Below are 24,068 nucleotides of genomic sequence, written 5' to 3'. Positions count from 1 at the left end.
ATCTCTTTGGAACAACACAAATCATCTCCTGCCATAAACCTAACATATAACCAATATGTTTCAACTTTTGCTATTATTGCTGGATTCAAAATTATTCCTTACGTCCAATCGTCGACATGTTTGTTGAGAAGATAATAGACAGAATGAAAATTAAACACTCCCTCCGTCTAAAATTACCAGTCCCAAATTTCCTAATTTGATTTCTCATTTTGCTTGTCTTTTTTCATTAATCAAAAAGAGATTAAAAAAATTCCATGTTTTACCCTTTGCATTAATCACTTTTTCTTCAAATTAAAATATAAACATTATTTAATAGGGGTATTATGGTAAACTAGGCATGTTATTAATTATTTTTCTTAATCAATGTGTCATCTCAGTTTGGGACGGGTAATTTGAGGCGAAGGAAATATGAATTAAAACGTCAAGGTCGTGCAACAGACTAGTTATCTGTTGAAACGGACTAGTTATCTATTACATTAGACTGATTATCTATTGCAACAGAGTGCTTATCTGTTGCAACATATGAGTAATCTATTTTAAACAACACAAATCAACCCCTGTCACAAACCCAACAGATAAATCTTTCTATTGCTACTAGATTCTAAATTATTTCTTTTTACGTCCAATCGTCGACATGTTAGTTGAGAAGATAATAGATAGAATCAAAATTAAATATGAATTAAAACGTCAAAGTTGATCAAACATAATTTTTTTATTAAACAAAACAAATAAAAATACATATACATAGACTAAAAGAAAAAAATAATCTAATTATTAATTTTAGCATTATTATTATTATTGTCAGCTGACCAATCTTCAACAGGTAGCAGCAAGACCCTCCTCAGCCGATGAATCTCATGGAGCATCCTTGCTCTAACTGCTCCCAGTTCCCATTGCAGGTCACGAACCTGCATCCAAAGTTCATTCACAGCGTCTTGTAGAAAATCAAACGTCCCACACTGGATCAGTCATATCTAGACCACGTATGAATTGACAAAAAACGTAAAAATAAAAGTAAAAAAAAGAATATCCGAATGTAATACAACATATACTACAAATTGGCGAGAAAAAAGTTACCTAAGTCAGGGAAGAGAATGTGGTGCAAGGTGTAATATGAAAGACAAGATGCAATAAATAAATAGAGTGTAGTTGAATGAACGATTGAGTAAGGAGGGACCTATTTATAGAGGATTGAATTTGAATGAGTGGCAAAAAGGCACGACTGTTCACCTCCATTTATTAATTATATTTTTGATTACTGTGAAAAGTTATGACTTAATTAAATTAAGAAATATTGTGATAAGTCATGACTTTTCAGATTCTTATTATTAATTAGTTCTTTTCAAGTACCATTTTTATTGATTTGTGACAACAGATTCTATATCTGTTGCATCAGATAACTAATCTGTGACAACAGATATATCATTTGTTGCGACAAATAGAAAACCTGTTGCATCAGATAATCTATCTGATAATCTATCTGTTACAATATATAATCTAATTGTTCACCTCTATTTATTAATTACATTTTTTATTACTGTGAAAAGTTATGACTTAATTAAATTAAGAAATATTATGATAAGTCATGATTTTTTAGATTATTATTATTAATTAGTTCTTTCAAGAACCATTTTTATTGAGTTGTGACAATAGATTCTATATCTGTTGCATCAGATAACTCATCTGTGATAATGAATATATCATCTGTTGCAACAATAGAGAACTTGTTGCATCAGATAATCTATCTATTGCAACATATAATCTTTTTTTCTTTTTAAATTATCATCATATAATTAATCCAAATTTGTTGACTTTTTTATTATATAAATTAAAAAAAACTCCTTTTCAATAATCGTTTCTTTAATAAAATAATAACCATTTTTATTGTTTTCTGGCAACAGATTGTATATCTGTTGCATCAAATAAACCATCAGTTGCAACAGATATACCATCTGTTGCAACAAATGGATGATCTATTTTAATAGCATTTTTAATTTCTTCTAACAACTGATACATCACTTGCAACAGATGAGGAATTTGATGCATCAGCAACATTGTTGAATGTGTTTTAGATAAAAAGTCACGACTGTTCACCTTTTTCTTAGCAATCATCATATAAGTTGATTAATCCAATATTGTGACTTTTTTTAATTATATAATATATAAATAATTTTAAAAAATAAATTTAAAAATAAAATGGTGAAAAGTCACGATCAGTTATTAAAATTAAATAACCGTTCTTTTACGGTTATAAATTGTGTTTATCATTTATTTCCTTATTATTTATTTACGAACCGTATTTCATATTAAATAATCGGAAATTCATGTCTTTTCACCCTCTCAATAATAACAATAACCCTTTTTTATTAATAACCGCCTGTTGCAACATATGATCGATCTGTCACATTAAATTAACCTCTGTTGCCACAAATGCTCAATCCCTACCACCAACCGTCGACATGTTGAGAATAAGAAATAAGCAGAATAATAATTAAATACTAAGTAAGAATTAAAAATTCAAAGTCGATCACCAAACATAGATTTTTGAATCCCTTGGGTAAATCTGATATACAAAAAGAGGAAAATACATATGCTAAAAGAAAAAAAATATAATTATTATTACTATTATTTTTGTCAACCGGATAATTTTTATCCGACAGCAGCAGGGCCCTCCTCAGCCTTGCTCTGAAGTTTGTTGAATCCCTCTGGAGTTTATCAAACTGCACTCTGAGTTGAAGAGATTCTCATTAACTTAATGTTAAGCTAGTACCTAAATTGATTTAGGTGGAACTAGGAATGAATGAATGAGTCCATAGAGTCAACTACAACTTCAATTGAGTCTTTGTAATTGCATGATGTTGGTATTGCGTTCATCCCAAACTGAGTCATCGATCGATCACTCTGAGTTGAAATGAGTTCTCATTAACTTAATTCATTTAGGTGGAACCAGGGACGAATGAATGAGTTTATAGGGTCAACTACAACTTTAATTGAGTCTTTCCAATTGCACAATGTTGGTATTGCGTTTATCTCGACCCGAGTCACCGATCAATCACTCTGAGTTGAAATGAGTTCTCATTAACTTAATGTTAAGATAGTACCTTAATTGATTTAGGTGGAACTAGGGATGAATAATTGAGTTCATAGGGATCAAATACAACTTCAATTGAGTCTTTGCAATTGCATAATATTGGTATTGCATTCATCCCGACCTGAGTCGTCGATCGATCACTCTGAGTTGAAATAAGTTCTCATTAACTTAATGTTAAGATAGTATCTTAATTGATTTAGGTGGAACTAGGGATGAATGAATGAGTTCATAGGGATCAACTACAACTTCAATTGAGTCTTTTCAATTGCATGGTGTTGGTGTTTGTTCATCCAAATTAACAATTTCAAAACTTTTCATTCTTTTCCAAAATTACAAATCAACCCATACAAATCATGCATTTACGTGAAAAACTTTTCCTCATTTCAAATCAGAAGTTGTCGCTCTTCTCTCTCTCTCTCTCTCTCAACAATACAGACAATAATTACTCAACATATTGCTCAACCCTTCAAAACTGATTGATTTTCTTCCCATTTCCGACCATATAGTTGTTATTTTTGACTTCATTCTCACTTGTATCCATCATTTTCTCTGTCTTTGCTGGTAATAGAGTTCGGGAAGAGTTCTACATTTGTTCTTTATTCTACAAATTAGGGCTATTTAGTTTTTTTAGTTAATGATGAAAAAGAAGACTTTTAGTTGTATTATCTTCGAAAATGGGTTAACAATTTTGAGTTTTGATGCTAAAAAAGTAAGAATCACCCGAGAAAATCCTAGTTTTTATCTCAGTATTTTATGGTCTGTTGTCGTATTATTGGTTGGTGTTTGTGGTATTATTAGTGGCTGTTGTTGGTGGTTTTCGTATTTGTGTTTTTTATAGTGGTGTCAGTGGTCTTGGTGGTGGTCTTGGTGACATTGTTTATGGCATTTGTTGTGGTGTTGGTGGTGGTGTTGGTGGTCCATATGTTGCAACAGGTGGAAGATCTGTTGGGAGATATTAAATAGATCTTCAAAAAGATTCCCCATCTGTTCCAACTTATGGGTTATCCATTGGAGTATTTTCTTGTAATGTGGCATAGAATAATTTGTTGTAATTTGTCTTACCTTTTTTAAAAAAATTATGCAAACATCCAATGCAATATTTTTCTTATTTTTCTATTATTTGTAGTTAAAAGATGTCTCCCAAAAGAAAAGAAACTGAAAATGGATCAACTTCTGACCACCCAACAAAAAAGGCTAGAGTATAGATAGACTTGGAGAAACTTCCTAAACAATCTCAGTCAGGGAAAAATGAAAATAAGGAAAGTGATAACTCCTTCTCACCAATGGGGCATGAATTAATATTAAAATCCCAGCATGATTCGATCAAAACTATTAGTATCGACAGGTTTCGAGTTGCGGTGCCGATGGATAGCCCTAATGAAGTAACTGGTGATCTTTTACCGAAATGTCAATTGGGAAAACATTTTGATGAACTTAGGAGTATTATGAAGAATTAAAACATAGATAAACTTTTTATGAAGAGCTGCTTTGCATACTTTCTTGAGCTACCCGAGGACCGCATTCTTCATTTCCCAATGAGCATGGTATATGGTCTTTTCAAGTAAAGGATCAAGTACGTGGGGGGATGATAAAGATTCGAAGGAGGGCTAAAAAAAGATGGATGAAATCTAAATCAACTACTGTGGCATGCCAATTTGTTTTGGATTGAAAGAGTTTGCCATAGTAACAGGCTTGAAATGCGATCGTCCAGAAGAACCTCTCCACAAGAAAACACCCCACAAAGGGTCCAACAAATGCAAGGGAAAAAAATATGGGTTGTTCGGCATTGTTGGACATAGCTACAAAGCAGTAGATTTGATGGCAGATCTCGAGGATAAAAACATACCAATGCACTACAGGAAAAAATTGTGCTTAGTTTGGTTTGTCCATTCCGTTTTATTGGTAAGAGACGTCAGAAAAGTCATAGAAGATGATTTGTTGGCGCTTGCTGATGATTTTGAGAAATTCAACGATTATTCCTAGGGATATGACAGCTACTACTTGACTGTCCAATATTTACTGACAAAGCTATCCACAGGGACGATCACATTATATGGCTTTTCTTGGGCTTTCATGGTAAAATTGATCACTATTTTTACTCATCCATTAATTTATATTGAATATAGTTATTATGACTTTTTTTTGCTTACTTCCTATTTACATTTTTTAGGCTTGGACATGTGAAGCCATTCCTCCCTTACGAAAGTAGTTCAAGGATTATCTGGATGAGGTTTCCTATCCAAGGATCCTTAGGTGGTTAGCTGCAAAGAGCAGCAATAAAAATATTAAGGAGGTTGATCTCTTTAACCCTTCGAATGATACAATATATCCTCTTTCTTTCAACTAAAATAATTTGCCTCAAAGAAAGATATTGAAATAGATATGCCATCTGTTGCGATAGATGGGTCGTCTGTTGTAATAGATTATATGTCAACTGCAATTGGTCAACAGATGGGTAATTTATTGCGATAGATGATCCATATTTCACAACAAATTAGCTATCTGTTGCTCTGGTTCTCTGAACCCGACTCAACAGCTTTCCCATCTACTGTAAATTATCCAAAAGATAGGTAATCTTATGCAATATATTATCAATTTTTTATGACATACGGATTCGCTGTTGTTGAAGCTTGATCATCTGTTGCATAAGTTAGCTGTGTTAACATATAACCTAACTGACTACAAATTATTATTATATGATTTAAATGCCTCTTGTCTTTTTTATAGGTTGTGCATCCTTGGATCGTGCCTACTGAGCAGGAGTTGGGGATGAATTGTTTTATTACTCTAGGTCTTATTGATACAAAATCAGACCCAATGGTGGATTTAATAAAAAAAGAATTGGTTGGAGCAACAATTATAAGAAGAGCAGTTAGGCAAGGTCAGCCTAATGTTGAAGCTCTTCATGACCAACCTTTTACTGCAACAAATTCTGGGGCTTCTTCTGGGGGTATTGCTGGTGGATTTGTTGATCCGGGTGCTTTTGTGGAAAAAATAAATACGTTTGAAAACACCCTTTGTACACGTGCCTCTCACCCCTCTTCACCCTCATTCTCTCAATGCAAATGCAAAGTGTGCAAGGACAGAGAGGTTAAACTCCTTAGAAAACTAGAGGCTATTGCTGAAGTGTAAGATCCCGCGAAATCCTTAGTTTAACTCAATACTTTAAGCTTGTTAAGAGGTCCTAGACTTAGAATACTTTAGCTATATGTTCATAAATAGTGCGATTTTAGCCTTCGTAAGTTGGTAACTCTATTTCACAACCCTCATGACCTTAAAGTAATGAATTTTAGGTCAAATCATGATTAGGATGGGCAGTAGGTATTCTCGGACAAGTTTTGGATTTTTTAGACCTGGTTTGAACCATATTTGGGAATCCCAAATAGTGTATCGGCACAATCTCGGCGCGGCGCGGCGTCCTATGCATCGTTAGTTCAATTTTTAATCATAAAAAAGTCACGTCCTTAGGGGTAATTGGGTCTTTTTGCAAGTCCTTCAGCCCCCCAAAACATGAAACTTTAGCCTTCTATTTGCAACATACACTCATTATTTCACAAATTGCTCAAGAACAGAAACCCTAGGTGGTCAAAATTCAAAAATCAAGACTCAAGATTTCACTATCACTCTTCAAGAATTTAACAATCAAGGTATGTCAAGCGTTCATCCAAGGGTTCCTTTCACCCTTGGAGTCCAAGAAACTATTTTAAAACTTTGAGTAAGTTGATTTTATGAATTCCATGATTGGATTCAAGTGTATCATGATTATAATGTTGATTGGGTTTCTAATCCATGACTAAGTGCAAGATTTGTGTGCAAAACAATTATTATGTATGTAGTATTATGCGGATTCATGTTGAAGTCTTGAAATTGTGAACTTGGTGTTGGAATTGTGATGCTCATATGTTGATTAGTACTATGTGCATATACAGTGCTTTCCAAAGTGCTTGATGAGTTGTTCATGTGAATATAACAGTGAGATTATATCATGTTAGCATGTGTACATGTTCATTCTATTCAAGTGTATGATAAAATTCCTCTATAGATGCATTATGAATTAAGTGTGCATTTTTATGCTAAGCAAGGTCATGTGATGCTTTAATTTTTATGCTATCGAGTCCTGGGTGTATTTAATACCTGACAATTTAGTTGTTTACCTAAAACCAATGACAGTTACAGAATAGTCTCAGTCAGGTCACGATCAGTAATACTCTCAGTCAGTTACATGACTCAGGAAAACTTAGTAGACTCAGTATTAGTCCAATGAGTCAGTATTAGTCAAATCTAGTTCAGTATTTAGTTCAGACCTCAGTAAACTTAGTCAGCTAACAAAATTCAGTAGTATTCTGTCAGTCAATAGAAACTCAGTAATAGATCAGTCAGATCTAGTATGAACTAGAAAATTAGTTCAGTATCCATTCAGTTGGAGTAGGATTCAACATCGAGCGAATCCAGGGATAGGGGCATTCCCGCCAGTAGAGGGTTTGACCCTTAGTAGCAATCCTAGTGTTACAGAACTACATAGCCAGCGTAGGTTGAGATATCTTCCTTCCAGATATTATGAGGGTTGATACTTCTCATTTGAGTTTTTCTGCCAGCAAGGGTTGATGAAAGAGCTTCCTGTCAGTGAGGGTTAACTCACAGCTTGTCTTTACCTATGGCACGATATTGACACCCTTCCAACTGGGGTTACCTCACACAATCTCAATTTCAGATCTAATTTCAGTACAAAACTCAGTTCAGTTTTACAGATTTAGGACTGTCAGACACAGTCACTCAGCTCGTTACAGGACTCAATATAGTTCCACAGAATTAGGACTGTCCGATACAGTCATATAGTTATTAGTAATTCAATATCAGTATTCTTAAATATCAGTTAATCAATATTCAGACTCAGTATTCAGTGTTATCACGATCTCGGTTACAGTTTACGTATTCTTGCATTCACTCTCATCCAGTTATACTCATGTCATTCAGTCAGTATTGTTCATGCATATGAATCCATGCATATATGCCTACCTCACTTAGCATACCCGTACATTCAAAGTACTGACACATACTTTTCTCTTATGCTATGATGTCTCATATTATAGGTTCAGACGCACGAGCTCCCAAACACTCTTAGTAGTTCAGATCTTTAGCAAATTAGATTTAGTGGTGAGTGCTCATAGTTTTAGGACATGATTATTTTCTTTAGTATTTTAGTTTTCTTTAGTAGATGGAGTTAGTTGGGGACTTGTCTCATCAACTCTACATTTCAAACAGTTAGTGGCTTTTTCAGACTAGAGTATTTTTTAGATAGATGTTTCAATTTTGCTATTGTTATACCGTATTTAGTTTTATTTCAGTATTGAACCTTATGGCATATTTCCACCTAATTTCCACATATTACAGTATTATTATTCAGTTCTTGTAGCAGTTACCAGTCATGGGTTAGCTTATGGTCCTTCGAGATTAAGAGCACCGTGTAGCATTCAGGGTATAGACTTGAGGCATTACAAACTTGGTATCAGAGACTAAGGTTCAACAGAGTCCTAGGAAGTCTGAAAGCTACATCTAGTAGAGTCTTGTGCATGGGTGTGTAGCGCGCCACACTTATGGACAAGAGGTTGCGAGGCTTTTTGGGAAAAGTTTCCCTTCTTTCAGTATTTATGTCGTGCAAGTGAGCATGAGCTCCAGTTAAACGCCCTGTCTAATCTAAATTTCTCTTTCTTTTTCAGAATATGCCTCCAAAGAGGACTAAGGGAAGAGGAATAGGAGACCAGGCAGAACCCCAGCCCGTCCAGCCAGATCCTCTGGACGAACACGTTTCCCACGCTGAATTCAGAGCAACTTTCACCACCCTAGCTCATGCTGTGGCATCCTAGAATTAACACCCAACTGCTGTTCTGGCCAACCCAGTGGCCAATACTAATGCTGTCAGGATTTGAGATTTCACTTGAATGAACCCTTCATATTTTACTGGGTCTAAGTCAGATGAGGACTCTCAGGAATTTCTTGATTAGGAGTAAAAAGTTACAGATATTATTAGGGTGACTACTGTTGATAGCGCTGAGTTGGCTACATATCAGTTGTAGGATGTGGTTCACTCATAGTTCAAACAGTGGAAAACAGAGAGGGACACTGATGCATGACCCATAGAATGGAAGGAGTTTGCTATTTTTTTTCTGGATAGGTTCTTACCATTGGAGTTTAGGGAAGTGAAGGTTTTAGGGTTTATAAGCCTGAAGCAGGGCAATGTGACAGTACAAGAGTATTCTCTTAAGTTTACTCAGTTAGCCAGATATGCCCCGTATGTAATAGCAGATAGCAGCTAGCAGATCGAAGATGAGTAAGTTTGTGTCAGGGGTGTCTAGCAGTTTGGTTAAAGAATATAGGACCGCAATACTGATTAAAGAGATGGACATATCCAGGCTCATGCTCCATGCTCAGCAGATAAAGGAGGCTAAGAATAAAGAGAAGGAAAGGGAGAATAAGAGAGCGAGAGCAGGTAGTTTCAACTTCGCTCAGCCTAAGTTAGAGGGTAGGAATTATTCTCAGTTCTGCCATAAATCCTTAGTTCCAACTTCGTCTTCAGTTAGTGCTCCAGTTCCGAAATTCAGAGACGGCAATAGAGATAGGGTACCAGGCCCTAAACCCTAGGGTAGTATCAGTAGTGGCCAAACTAATCCCCTTTGTTAGAAGTGTGGCACAAACCACTAGGGTATCTACAGAGCTGGCAGTGATGTGTGTTTCAAATATGGCAAGCCAGGCCACAGGGACAGAAAGTGTCCTCAGGTGGGTTTGTAGAGTCAGCATAATCGTCCCCCCAACTCAGTTCGTTCGTCCGAATCAGCAGGGTGCCTCATCCAGTGCCACCAATGGGCAACGCCCAAATAGACTCAATGCTCTTCAGTCTCAACAGGATCAGGAAAGCTCTCCTGATGTGGTCACTGGTATGTTACAAGTTTATCATTTGCATGTTTATGCTTTGCTAGATCTAGGAGCTTCTTTATCCTTTATTACTTCTTATATAGCTGTTGACTTTGGAGTCAGTCATGAAATTCTAGCAGATTCTTTCTCAGTCTCTATCCTAGTTGGTAGATCTATTATAGCCCGATGGGTATACAGGAACTGTTCGATTATGATATCTCAGAAAGTCACTACAGCAGACTTAATCAAATTAGAGATGGCCAATTTTAATGTCATTCTTGGCATGGATTGGCTTTATTCTTTCTATGCCTCAATCGACTGCAGAAACAAAATTGTTCAATTTTAGTTTCCAAATGAGCCCATCCTAGAATGAAGGGGTAGTACTTCAGCACTTAGGGGTTAGCTTATTTCTTATCTTTGGGCAAGAAAGATAATATCTAAAGGATGTGTCTACCATCTCATTCTATTCTAGGACTCTAGTTCAGAAACCCCTAATCTTGAATCAGTGTCAGTAGCATGTGAATTCCCAGATGTGTTTCCCAAAGATCTTCTTAGAGTTTCTCCCGAAAGGAAAATTGATTTCAAAATTGGTCTTCTCCCAAATACTCAACCTATATCTATTCTGCCATACAGAATGGCTCTCAAAGAATTAAAAGAATAGCCAAAGGATCTTCTAGATAAAGGATTCATCAGACCCAGTATGTCCCCATGGGGCATACTAGTTTTATTCGTGCATAAGAAAGACGGTTCTATCAGAATATGTATAGACTATCGTCAGCTAAATAAAGTCACGATCAAGAACAAGTATCCACTTCTCAGAATCGATGACTTATTTGACCAACTTCAGGGTGCCAGTTATTTCTCTAAGATAGAACTCAGATCAGGCTATCATCAGCTCAGGGTTAGGGAATATGATATCTCAAAGACAACCTTCAGAACTTGGTATGGTCACTTTAAATTCTTAGTCATGTTCTTTGGTCTTACCAATGCCCCTGCAGCCTTCAAGGACTTGATGAACCATGTGTTCAAATAGTACTCAGACATGTTCATCATAATCTTCATAGATGATATTCTCATCTACTCCCTCAGTGAATAAGATTGTGCAGACCATCTCAAACTAGTACTAAAGACTCTCAGAAACCATCAGCTATTCGCCAAATTTAGTAAGTGCAAATTTTTTCTAAGGTCATTAGCTTTCCTTGGCCATATAGTTTCTGGTGATGGCATTAGAGTTGATCCCCAAAAGACTGAAGTAGTGAGAAACTGGCCCAGACCTATCTCTCCATCAGATATCAAGAGTTTCTTGGGCTTGGTCGGCTATTACCGATGGTTTGTTGAGGAATTTTTGTCTATTGAATCCCCCATGTCCAGATTGACTTAAATGAAAGTCAAATTCCTGTGGTCAGATTCTTGTGAGAAGAGTTTTTGGGAGTTGAAAACTTGACTCACTATAGATCCAATTTTGACCCTACCAGATTGTTCCGACAGCTTTGTTGTGCATTATGACACTTCCAGAGTCTGATTGGGGGTGTTTTGATGCAAAGAGGTAAGGTCATAGCCTATGCCTCTAGACAGCTTAAGCCCCATGAGAAGAACTATCCTACTCATGACCTTGAGTTAGCAGTAGTAGTGTTTGCCCTAGAAATTTGGAGGCTTTACTTGTGTAGTATACACGTTGATGTATTCACAGACCATAAGATCCTGCAGTATGTGTTCTCTCAAAAAGACTTAAATATCTGTCAGAGAAGGTGGTTGGAGTTGTTAAAAGACTACGACATGAGCGTCCTTTATAATCCGGGTAAAGCCAATATAGTGTATGATGCTCTCAGTAGGATGTCTATAGGTAGTGTTGCTTATGTGGAGGATGGTAAGAAGAAGTTAGTTCAGAAAGTTCATCAGCTTGCCGGACTGGGTGTTCGCTTGGTCGATTCATTAGAAGGTAGTGTATGGGTACAGAGTAGTTCAGAACCATCCTTAGTTTTCGAGGTGAAGGAAAATAAGGATAGAGATCCCAGTCTAGTCAAGTTGAAAGAATCAGTTAGAGATCAGAAAATAGAGATTTTCCCCCAAGGGGGAGATGATGTGTTGCGCTGTCAGGGTCGTCTATCTATGCTAGGTATAGATGACGTGAGGCCACAAAATCTTGTAGAAGCGCATAGTGCGCGTTACTCTTTTCATCCAGGGGCCACTAATATGTACAGTGATTTATCGGAGATCTATTGGTGGAGTGGGATAAAGAGAAATATTGCAGAGTTTGTGGCTAAGTGATCAACATGTCAGCAGATTAAGATTGAACATCAGAAACATAGTGGGTCCATGCAGTAGTTCAATATTCCCACCTGGAAATGGGAAGAAGTAAACATGGAGTTTGTGATAGATTTACCTCGTACTCGTCGTTAGCATGATTCAGTTTAGGTAATTGTAGACAAGATGACCAAATCAGCTCATTCCTACTAGTGCATACCTCTTATTCAGCCAAGGATTATGCCAAACTCTATATTCGGGAGTTAGTCTGATTGCACGGTATTCCATTATCCATTATCCTAGATAGAGGTACCCTATTCACTTTTTATTTTTGGAAAGCATTCCAAAAGGGTCTTGGTACTCTAGTTCATCTTAGTACAGCCTTTCATTCTCAGATAGATGGTCAAGCAGAAAGGAATGCATAGGTGGCCCAACAGTCATAGTCCCTATAGAGGGCATAGATATTCAGAACAACCTCTCTTAAGAAGAGATCCAGTAGAAATCCTAGATTATCAGAATCGCAGATTGAGAAACAAAGAAGTTTCTCTAGTAAAAGTTCTTTGGCAGAATCAGTCCATTGAGGAAGCTACTTGGGAGGCAAAACAGACATGCAGACTAAGTACCCTCACCTTTTCTCCGCAAACTCAGACTTAACCCAAGGTAACAGTTTTTCTTTGAATTTACTCAGTCTTATGTTCAGAAATAGCTACCAACTTGGTATCAATTAATATTGCATACTCAACCATGCATTCATGAATTAGTTTAGTGATATAATCATGCATCAGACATGCATGCTCAGTATATAAACCCAGTTTATCAGCAATCCCAGTCATGCATTCATGAATCATGTTCAGCTATTCACTCATGCATCAGATATACATGTTCAGTATGATAATTCAGTATATCAATAATTTCAGTCATGAAATCATGCTTCAGTTGTGCATGTCCCATGTCTAAATCCAATATATCAGTATTTCAGTTTAATTAATCTCATTCAAGGGCAAAATTTCCCAAAAGGGAGATATTGTAAAATTTCATAAAATTCTTAGCTTAACTCAGTCCTTTAAGCTTGTTAAGGGGTCCCAGACTTTCAAGCTTGTTTAGCGCATCTAGTATTCCATGTCTCCTTGCTTAAGAAATGCATAGGTGTCCCAACAGTCGTTGTCCCTATAGAGGTCATAGATATTCATAACATCCTCTCTTATAAAGACATCCCAGTTGAAATCATGGATTATCAGATTCACAGATTGAGGAACAAAGAAGTTTCTTTAGTCAAAGTTCTTTGGTAGAATCAGCCCATTGAGGGAGATACTTGGGAGGAAGAAGTAAACATGCAGACCAAGTACCCTCACCTTTTGTCTGTAAACTCAGACTCATCCCAAGGTAACAGTTTTCCTTTGAATTTACTCAGTCTCATGTTCATATATAGCTACCAACTTGGTATCAATTAACATTGCATACTCAGCCATGAATTCACTAATCAGTTCAGTCATGTAATCATGCATCAAACATGCATATTCAGTATATAAACCCAATTTATCAGTAATCCTAATCATGCATTCATGAATCATGTTCAGCTATGCACTCATGCATCAGATATGCATGTTCAGTAGTATAATTCATTATATCAGTAATTTCAGTCATGAAATCATGCTTCAGTTATGCATGTCCTGTGTCTAAATCCAGTCTATCAGTATTCTCAGTTTAATCAATCTTATTCGAGGACAAAAGTTCCCAAAAGGGGAGATATTATATGATCCCACAAAATCCTTAGCTTAACTCAGTCCTTTAAGTTTGTTAAGGGGTCCCAGACTTTGAAAATTTTAGCTATATGTTCATATTTAGTGTGATTTTTGTCTTCGTAAGTTGGAAACTCTATTTCACAACCCTCATGACCTTAAAGTAATGACTTTTAGGTTGAATCATAATCAGGATGGTCAGTAGGTGTTCTCAGAGAAGTTTTGGATTTTTTGAACCTCATTTGGATCATGTTTGGGAATCCAAAATAATGTATCGACACGATCTCAGCGCGGTGTATCGGCCATCGTGTCGATCAATATTTTCCTTGGCTCCCAGTGGTAATTTCCAGTGAACCAACATGGACTCGATGCGGCGCGTTAGCCATTGTGTCGATGCCAATGAAGCGACGCGTCGTCCTGTGCATCGACAGTTTAATTTTAAGTCATTAAAAAGTCGCGTCCTTAGGGGTAATTGGTTTTTTTCCCATGTTCTTCAGCCCCTAAAAACATGAAATTTAGTCTTCTATTTGCAACATACACTCATTATTTCACAAATTGCTCAAGAACAGAAACCCTGGGTGGTCTAAATACAAAAATCAAGACTTAAGATTTCACTGTCACTTTTCAAGAATTTAATAGCCAAGGTATATCAAGTATTCATCCAAGGGTTCCTTTCACCCTTGGAGTCCAAGAAACTATTTTAAAACTTTGAGTAAGTTGATTTTATGAATTCCATGATTGGATTCAAGTGTATTCATGATTATAATGTTGATTGGATTTTTAATCCATGACTAAGTGCAAGATTTGTGTAAAAAACAGTTATTATGTATGTAGTATCATGTGGATTCATGTAGAAGTCTTGAAATTGTGAACGTGGTGTTGGAATTGTGATGCTCATGTGTTGATTAGTACTATGTGCTTATACAGTGCTTTCCAAAGTGCTTGATGAGTTGTTTATGTGAATGTAATAGTGAGATTATCTCATGTTAGCATATATACTTGTTCATGCCTTTCAAGTGTTTGATAAAATGCCTCTATAGATGCATTATGAATCAAGTGTGAATTTTTATCCTAAGCAAAGTCATGTGATGCTTTACTTTTTATGCTATCGAGTTTTGAGGGTATTTAATACCCGACAATTTAGTTGTTTACCTAAAATCAGTGTCAGTTACAGAATAGTCTCAGTCAGGTCACAATTAGTAGTACTCTAAGTTAGTTACATGACTCAGGAAAACTCAGTAGACTCAGTATTAGTCTAATATAGTTCAATATTCAGTTCAGACCTCAGTAAACTCCGTGCTAACAAAATTCAATAGTATTCTGTCAGTCAATGAAAACTCAACAAACTCAGTAACAACTCATTTAGGCCTAGTATGAACTAGGAAATCAGTTCAGTGTCCATTCAATTAGGAGTAGGATTCAGCACCGAGCAAACCCAGGGATGGGGCATTCCTGCCAGTAGAGGGTTTGACATTTAGTATCAATCCCTGCGTTACATAACTACGTAGCCAGCGTAGGTTGATATATCTTCCTGCTAGATATTATGAGGGTTGATACTTCTCATTCGAGTTTTCCTGCCAGCGAGGGTTGATGAAAGAGCTTTCTGTCAGAAAGGGTTAACTCACATCTTGTCTTTACTCGTGGCACAATATTGACACCCTTCAAACTGGGTGACAGGTTGGACCCCAATCAATTTAGAAAGGGGCATGTCGGTTAGATAATTACCTCCCACAGTTTTAGTTTTAGATTCAGTCTCAGTATAGAACTCAGTTTAGTTCCAATGAATCAGAACTGTCAGATACAGTTATCTAGTTGTCAGTAATTCACCTATGTATTTCTTAAGAGCACCGTGTAGCATTCAGGGTATACACTTGAGGCATTAAAAACTTGGTATCAGAGACTAAGGTTCAACAGAGTCCTAGGAAGTCTGAAAGCCGCATCTAGTAGAGTCTTGTGCATGGGTGTGTAGCTCACCATACTTATGGACAAGAGGATACGAGGTGTTTTGGGAAAAGTTTGCCTTCATTCAGTATCCACGTTGTGCGAGTGAGCATGAGCTCCAGTTAAACACCCTGTATTATTGAAATTTCTCTTTCTTTTTTAGAATATGCCTCCAAAAAAGACTAAGGGAAGAGCAATGAGAGAGCCCATCCAGCCAGATCCTCTGGACGAACACGTCTCCCATGCTAAATTCAGAGCAACTTTCACCACCCTAGCTCATTCTGTGGTAGCCCAGAATAAACACCCAATTGCTGTTTCAACCAATCCAGTAGCCAATACTGATGCTTCTAGGATTCAAGATTTCACTCCAATGAACCCTCCATTTTTTACTGGGTCTATGTCAGATGAGGACCCTTAGGAATTTCTTGATTAAGTGCAAAAAGTTATAAATATTATGGGGGTGACTGCTGTTGAGAGCGCTAAATTGGCCGCATATCAGTTGCAGGATGTGGCTCACTCATGGTTCAAATAATGGAAAATAGAGAGGGCCGACGATGCAGGGCCCATACAATGGGAGGAGTTTGTTGTTGCTTTTCTGGATAGGTTCGTGGTATGGTCACTTCGAATTCTTAGTCATATCCTTTGGTCTTACTAATGGCCCATCAGCTTTTATGGACTTGATGAACCGTGTGTTCAAATAGTACTTGGACATGTTCATCATAGTCTTCATAGATGACATTCTTGTCTACTCCCACAGTGAGCAGGATCATGCAGACCATCTCATACTAGTACTACAGACTCTCAGAAACCATCAGTAGCTTTCCTTGGCCATCTAGTTTCTGGTGATGGCATTAGAGTTGATCTCCAAAAGACTGAAGCAATGAGAAACTGGCCCAGACCCATCTTTCCATCAAATATCAGGAGTTTCTTGGGCTTGGACTGCTATTACTGATGGTTTGTTAAGGGATTTTCATCTATTACATCCCCTATGTCCAAATTGACTCAGAAAAAAGTCAAATTCCAGTGATCAAATTCTTGTGAGAAGAGTTTTCAGGAGTTAAAGACTCGACTCACTACAACTCCACTTTTGACCCTACCAGATGGTTCTGATGACTTTTTTATGTATTGTGACACTTACAGAGTTAGATTAGGGAGTGTTTTGATGCAGAGAGGTAAGGTCATAGCCTATGCCTCTAGACAGCTTAAGCCCCATAAGAAAAACTATCCTACTCATGACCTTGAGTTAGCAGTAGTAGTGTTTACCCTAACTATTTGAAGGCTCTACTTGTATGGTATACGCGTTGATATGTTCACAGACTATAAGATCCTGTAGTATGTGTTCTCTCAGAAAGACCTAAATATCTATTAGAGAAGGTGGTTGGAGTTGTTGAAAGACCACGACATGAGCATCCTGTATCATCCAGGTAAAGCTAATGTAGTGGCTGATGCTCTCAGTTGGATGTCTATGGGTAGTGTTGCTCATATGGAGGATGATACCTTAGAAAAAGTTTAATTGATCAGGGAAAGGTTTAAGACAGCTCAAAGTTGACAGAAATCGTACATAGATGTGCTCAGAAAAGATCTCGAGTTTGAGATTGGGGATTTTGTGTACTTGAAAATCTCTCTTTTGAAAGGAGTAAAGAGGTTTGGCAAGAATGGGAAACTCAGTCCCTGATACATCGGTCCTTATCGAATTCTCAGTCATTTCAGAAAAGTAGCTTACGAGCTTGAGTTTCCTTCAGACTTAGCTTTAGCGCATCTAGTATTCCATGTCTCCTTGCTTAAGAAATGCATAGGTGTCCCAACAGTCGTTGTCCCTATAGAGGTCATAGATATTCATAATAGCCTCTCTTATAAAGACATCCCAGTTGAAATCATGGATTATCAGATTCACAGATTGAGGAACAAAGAAGTTTCTTTAGTCAAAGTTTTTTGGTAGAATCAGCCCATTGAGGGAGATACTTGGGAGGAAGAAGTAAACATGCAGACCAAGTACCCTTACCTTTTGTCTGTAAACTCAGACTCATCCCAAGGTAACAGTTTTCCTTTGAATTTACTCAGTCTCATGTTCATATATAGCTACCAACTTGGTATCAATTAACATTGCATACTCAGCCATGAATTCACTAATCAGTTCAGTCATGTAATCATGCATCAAACATGCATATTCAGTATATAAACCCAGTTTATCAGTAATCCTAATCATGCATTCATGAATCATGTTCAGCTATGCACTCATGCATCAGATATGCATGTTCAGTAGTATAATTCATTATATCAGTAATTTCAGTCATGAAATCATGCTTCAGTTATGCATGTCCTGTGTCTAAATCCAGTCTATCAGTATTCTCAGTTTAATCAATCTTATTTGAGGACGAAAGTTCCCAAAAGGGAGATATTGTATGATCCCACAAAATCCTTAGCTTAACTCAGTCCTTTAAGTTTGTTAAAGGGTCCCAGACTTTGAAAATTTTAGCTATATGTTCATATTTAGTGTGATTTTTGCCTTTGTAAGTTGGCAACTCTATTTCATGATCCTCATGACCTTAAAGTAATGACTTTTAGGTTGAATCATGATCAGGATGGTCAGTAGGTGTTAATCATGATCAGGATGGTCAGTAGGTGTTCTCGGATAAGTTTTGGATTTTTTGGACCTCGTTTGAACCACGTTTGGGAATCCAAAACAATGTATCAATGCGATCTCGGCGCACCACATCGGCCATCGTGTCGATCAATATTTTTCTTGGCTCCCAACAGCAATTTCTAGTGAACCGACATGGTGCATTGGCTATCGCATCGATGCCAATGATGTGGTGCATCGTCCTGCGTGTCGACAGTTTAGTTTTTAGTCATCAAAAAGCCGCATCCTTAGGGGTAATTGGGTCTTTTTCCACGTCCTTCAGCCCCCCAAAACATGAAATTTAGCCTTCTATTTGCAATATACACTCATTATTTCACAAATTGCTCAAGAACAAAAATCCTAGGTGGTCTAAATTCAAAAATCAAGAATCAAGATTTCACCATTACTTTTTAAGAATTTAACAGCCAAGGTATGTCAAGTATTCATCCAAGGGTTCCTTCCACCCTTGGAGTTCAAAAAACTCTTTTAAAACTTTTAGTAAGCCGATTTTATGAATTCCACAATTGGATTCAAGTGTATTCAAGATTATAATGTTGATTGGGTTTCTAATCCATGACTAAGTGCAAGATTTATGTGCAAAACAATTATTATGTATGTAGTATCATGTGGATTCATGTAGAAGTCTTGAAATTATGAACGTGGTGTTGGAATTGTGATGCTCATGTGTTGATTAGTACTATGCGCATATACAGTGCTTTCCAAAGTGCTTGATGAGTTGTTTATGTGAATGTAATAGTGAGATTATATCATGTTAGCATATATACTTGTTCATGCCTTTCAAGTGTTTGATAAAATGCCTCTATAGATGCATTATGAATCAAGTGTGAATTTTTATGCTAAGCAAGGTCATGTGATGCTTACTTTTCATGCTATCAAGTCGTGGGGATATTTAATACCCGACAATTTAGTTGTTTACCTAGAACCAGTGTCAGTTATAGAATAATCTTAGTTAGGTCATGATCAGTAGTACTCTAAGTCAGTTACATGACTCAGGAAAACTCAGTAGACTCAGCATTAGTCCAGTCTAGTTCAGTATTCAGTTCAGACCTTAGTAAACTCAGTCAGCTAATAAAATTCAGTATTATTCCATCAGTAAACAAAAACTTAGAAAACTCAGTAACAGCTCAGTCATGCCTAGTATAAACTAGGAAATCAGTTCAGTGTCCATTCAGTTGGGAGTAGGATTCAGCACTAACCAAACCCAGGGATGGGGCCATTCCTGCCAGTAGAGGATTTGACCCTTAGTAGCAATCCCTGCGTTACGGAACTACGTAGCCAGCGTAGATTTAGATATCTTCCTAACATATATTATGAGGGTTGATATTTCTTTTTCAAGTTTTCCTGCCAGCTAGGGTTGACAAAAGAGCTTTCTGTTAGAGAGGGTTAACTCACAGCTTTTCTTTACCCGTGGTATGGTAATAACACCCTTCCAACTAGGGTTACAGGTTGGACCCTAATGAATTTAGAAAGGGGCATGTCAGTTAGATAATTACCTCCCATAGTCTTAGTTTTTGATTCAGTCTCAATAAAGAACTCAGTTCAGTTCTACAGATTTAGGACTGTCAGACACAGTAACTCAGCTCAGTACAGGACTCAGTATAGTTCCACAAAATCAACACTGTCAAATACAATCATCCAGTTGTCAGTAATTCAATATTAGTATTCTGAGATATCAGTTAATTAGTGTTTTATCTCAATATTCAGTGTTATCACGATCTCGATTACAGTTTACGTATTCATGTATGTACTCTAATCCAGTTATACTTATGTCATTCAGTCATTATTATTCATGCATGTGAACCCATACATATCAGCGTACCTCACTTAGCATGCCAGTACATTCAAAGTATTGACGCATACTTTTCTCTTGCGCTATGATGTCTCATATCATCGGTTCAAAAGCACGGGCTCCTAAGCACCCTTAGTAGTTCAGATCTTCAGCAAATCAGAGTTAGTGGTGAATCCTCATAGATTGAGGACATGATTATTTTCTTCAGTATTTTAGTTTATTTCAGTAGATGGAGTTAGTTGGGGACTTGTCCTACAACTCCATATTTCAAATAGTTAGAGGCTTTTTCAGACGAGAGTATTTTTTAGACAAATGTTTCAGTTTTGGTATTGTTATATCGTATTCAGTTTTATTTTGGTATTGAACCTTATGGCATATTTCCGCCTAATTTTTGCATATTACAGTATTATTATTCCGTTATTGCCGCAGTTATCAGTCATAGGTTAGCTTGTGGTCCTTCGAGATTCAGACTCCGGGCGTTACATAAAGCTGCCGAGAATTTGAAATACAATATGGGTTTCATACCATCTAAGAAGGTGAGGGATCCATACACTCCTACAGTGGTGGTTAGGAGGAAGAGAAGGAAAATTAGACAAATACTCTCCATTGTTAAAACAAAAACAATTACAACTCTTTCTGCTCTAAGAGTTGTTGAAGTTCAGGGTCTTCTTAAGAAGGTGGACATCTACGTGAACCTTGGCTACAAAAATAAGAAAGAACTACAAGAAACTATGAATGACAAGATGAAGGTTCCAGAAAAATACACCATACATTCATTTGCCGCCAAAGACTTCCAGAATATGACAAATATGCATGAGTGGTACGCGGACAATGTAAGTTTACTTTTGCTAACCTAGCCTTCCTATCTATTCCATGAAGAAGAAGCTACACAACTGATGTCTAATCTGTTGCAATATCTTGGTCTTCTATTGCAACATAATACACATCTTTTGCATAAGTTGCGTCAGCTGGGTAATTTATGAACTGTTTCAGAGAACCCTCTGTAACAAAATATTTCCACTGAGTTTTTCTTCTTTACAATTACTAACTATAATACCCCATAATTCTCTTAACCTAATTTTGCTCCTAGAATGTTAAAGGTTTGCTTCAAAAATGAATACCTTTTTATGCATATGAAATTTTCTAGATTTAGACCTTTCATTATGTGGGAAATTGAATAAGCTTTCCATTGATATCAATTTCACCCAAATCTGATACTCGGTTGAGAAGCTAGGACATTTTTAGTGTTAACAGTGTGCCACCTGGACAGCCACCGTGTTGCGGTGATAGGTGATTTCCTATTTGTCCTTTTCCAGTGGACCTCTGCGATAATCTTGCATTGTGGAGAGTTCCAAATTCCCAATTTTCAATTTCCAGTGGCGCAATACGATAACACCGCGTTGCGCCAGAGTGCAAATTCGCACTCGTCCTTTTTCCAGTAGCTTAACGCGATTTCACCGCATCACGGTGAAGGTGTAATTGCCTTATTTTTGATCCATAATTCGAATTCCTATGTCATGAATTTAATTCTAAGTATGTGAAGTTCTTATTAGGTGAATAATGTTCATAGAAGTCACTTAGAGCCAAGTGGAGCTAAGAACATTAGATTCATCCAAAGTTTAGTGTTCAATTCTCTAAGAGTCAACTCTTAAAGAATATAACTTTTTATGTATGTAGAATATTCCATCTCAATACCCACCAAATTATAGATAATTGAATTAGCTTTCCAACGATACCAATTTTTCCTTAATCTGATACCCGAGCAAAAAGTTATAGCCATTTTAGTGTGAGACAGTAAGCTGCTGTGATGGTACCGCATTGCGGTAAGGGGCAAAGTTGGGATACGGATTACAAATTTTTTCTTTCAATGAATAAGGGGCAATGGGACTTTTCCCCCCTCAACCCAGGTCATAATATAACAATGTATAGCCGTCATTGGAGCATTATTCTGCCCCCATTATCCTACTTTACTTCCAAGAACAAACCCTAATGAATTTTCTTCAAGATTCATCCATTCCATCACCTTCAATTCAAGAAAACAATCAAGAATTAAGCTTTCTATTCCAAGAAGTACAAGAAAATCATTCAAGAACATCAATTTGATTCATCTTCTTCAAGAAACAACCTTCAAGAACACAAATAGAATTCAGGTCAAACTTCTTCATCAATTTGAGCAATTAAGGTATGTGGGGTTATGAACAAGACAATCCTTTCGTCCTTGTGCCCAAAATTATATTTTTCAGCAAATTTTTTATTATTTGAAATTAGGATTTATACCCAATTATCAGTATTTGAAGATTATGAATTTACAAGTGATTGAATGTTGAATTGCATAACTATTTTGATATATTTATGCGTGTAATGCGATTTTCTAGATTTTCCAATTGAGTTTAAGTATGATATTGTGGTTCTTGATTTTGTTATTTTGATATTGTTGAAGTATTTTCAAGAAGCATATTAAGCAAGATGAATTGCTATGAATTTACATGAGTTTGAAGCATGGGTTATTAAGCCCTATTTTCAGCATTGATATTTTGAGAACTTGTGCCTTTAAGCACCCTGAGATTAGCATCTTTTCAGTTAATTAAATAGCATTTGATCTTCGGATCCTCAGTTTAGCTATGGAATCTACTTTACAGAATTTCTATAGTTTACAGAATTTAGATCAATTTTATTTACAGAATGACTTAGATAAAAGCATTTTTGGTTTCGTAATGAACCATTATACAAGATTTTAAAGTGGATTTTCAACAGAATGAGCATAACAGATTAAAGGGAGTAGTATTTAGCACCAAGTGGGAAGTGTGGGATTAGCGTGCCCTATCTTCCACAGAACTACGCAGCCAATGTAGGTACAGATTCAGATTATTCCTATTCTAATATGGGTTATAGTTACAGATGTGATTACTTAGCTCAGGTTATACTCTTTGGCAAGAGTATGACACCTCTCCCCATCGCAAGGTTTTATCCATAGGGGAACAAGACGTTGGACTCCATGTTAGCTCACATGGTTTATGTCGATTAGGATATCCTCCCTTCTAGTAAAAGATAATGAACAAATCTTTAGATAAAGTATTTTCCCTAAAGTTTTAAGCTTACAGTATAACAGAAAAGCTTTTAAGAAAACTAAGTGTAAGGATTCACAGTTTTATTCATATTATGTTTTACAGAAAGATATTAGTTATAGATTTCAGCTTTCAGATTTTATATATTGAAGCGAGTCTTTTCGACACTTAGATAGTATGATTTACAGACAAAACTCTAGTACAACTTTCAGAACTAAATGTTATGACTCACTAGATTTATAAAGCATGATTTGCTTCTCATGATTATTATTTTTAGTATTTCAGATATTTCAGCTTATGTGAGTCATTTGTATTTAGCATGCATTATTTTAAAAATTATGATGATTGATATTATGTTTTACTTATGCATTACCCCCACATACTCAGTACATCCTCAAAGTACTAATCCACATATATGTCTATGTGCTACATTGTCTCATAATGTAGGTATAAGTTGTAGCACGCACACTATATTCAGATAGTTTGCAGCTTTCAGTCAGGAAGTGATGAGTCCTTTTGATTCAAGGGCTCGAGTCATTCATATAGTTTGAGTAATATTTTATTTTTCTATATTCAGTCATATTGATTTGAGATAGTTAGGGGTCATGTCCCGGCCACCTATAGTCAATACTAGTAGAGGTTTCATAGA

The sequence above is a fragment of the Capsicum annuum genome, chromosome 11, assembly GCF_002878395.1.
Source record: "Capsicum annuum cultivar UCD-10X-F1 chromosome 11, UCD10Xv1.1, whole genome shotgun sequence".
NCBI lineage: Eukaryota > Viridiplantae > Streptophyta > Magnoliopsida > Solanales > Solanaceae > Capsicum > Capsicum annuum.
This window is presented reverse-complemented; position numbering follows the sequence as displayed.